This window comes from Chiloscyllium plagiosum, unplaced genomic scaffold (assembly GCF_004010195.1).
Source record: "Chiloscyllium plagiosum isolate BGI_BamShark_2017 unplaced genomic scaffold, ASM401019v2 scaf_32495, whole genome shotgun sequence".
NCBI lineage: Eukaryota > Metazoa > Chordata > Chondrichthyes > Orectolobiformes > Hemiscylliidae > Chiloscyllium > Chiloscyllium plagiosum.
This window is the reverse complement of record NW_025135583.1, coordinates 1-1,184: the sequence shown is the minus strand read 5'-3', so window position 1 is coordinate 1,184 and position 1,184 is coordinate 1. Positions and strand designations below refer to the sequence as shown.

The 1,184-nt window shown below is 40.0% G+C and overlaps 1 long non-coding RNA gene across 1 annotated transcript; it reads right to left on the bottom strand.

Annotated features, from left to right (window-relative positions):
• Nucleotides 1-34: 34 nt before the first annotated feature.
• On the bottom strand, nucleotides 35-1,178 carry LOC122544943. The gene is made up of 3 exons (XR_006310474.1): nucleotides 1,019-1,178; nucleotides 194-244; nucleotides 35-105 (listed from the first exon to the last, which is right to left on the bottom strand). It is a non-coding gene; the product is annotated as an uncharacterized LOC122544943 (long non-coding RNA).
• Nucleotides 1,179-1,184: the final 6 nt, after the last annotated feature.

Below are 1,184 nucleotides of genomic sequence, written 5' to 3'. Positions count from 1 at the left end.
TGAGACCATATTGATCACATGCATGAATACGAATTGAGCTTTACTTACCTGTACGGATGGTTGCAGAAGAAACCGGTGTACTTAGTACTGTAGTTGGACCACGCGCTAAAGAGTGGTGGAAAATTATGGAGTTTTAATGCAGGTTTTGGAAAAATTTCTTTCATACTCTAATAAGGAGACAGACAATACTCACCACTGATGGTGATCTGTGTAGTCTTTGATATTCCTGTTGCTGCTGATAACCCTAGTCAGCAAAGAAAAGAGAATAAATTAAACTATTAATTCTCAGCATGCAGAAGGATCAAAGAACAAAGAAGCTTCCATCACAGGAACAGGCCCTTCAGCTGTCCAAGCCTGGCCTGATCCAGATCGTCTATCGAAACCTGTTGCCTATTTTCCAATTATCTATATCCCTTTGCTTCCTGCCAAGTCATGTATCTGTCTAGATACTTCTTAAATGACGCTATTGTGCGTGCCCCTACCACCTCCACTGGCAACACATTCCAGACACCCACCACCCTCCGCATAAAGAACTTTCCCCACATATTTGCCTTAAACTTTTCCCTTCTCACCTTGAACTCATGATATCTAGTAATTGAGAGCCCACTCTGGGAAAAAAAGCGTCTTTTATCTACCCTGTCGAAACACCTCATGATTTTGTCAACCTCTATCAGGTCCCCCCTCAACCTCCGTCTTTTTAATGAAAATAATCTGAATTTACTCTACCTCACTTCCTAGCTAACACCCTCCATACCAGGTAAAATCCTGGTGAACCTCCATTGCAACCTTTCCAAAGCATCCACATCCTTCTGATAAACGTGGTGATCAGCATTGTATGACTCTATAATATTCCAAATGCTTACTTAACATTTATCATCAAATTCTCAATATTGAGTAATGTTGTGGATTCTAGTCGCAAAATATTGGCCCCTTTGACTCAACTTGAAAAGCCAGAAGGAATGAATATATTCATTCACAATCGACATAATAGAATCCTGTCATTCAGGATATTCCATACCATTGCTGATTTCCACATCAATGTAATATTCCTCCTTTATCTCCCTTCCCCTTCATGCCTTTATAATTTTAGAAATGATCTGTCACTTTCTTGAATGTATTCCATCATCTGGCTACCACAGCCTTCTGTGATTGAGAATTCCACGATTTCAGTACTCTTTGAGCTA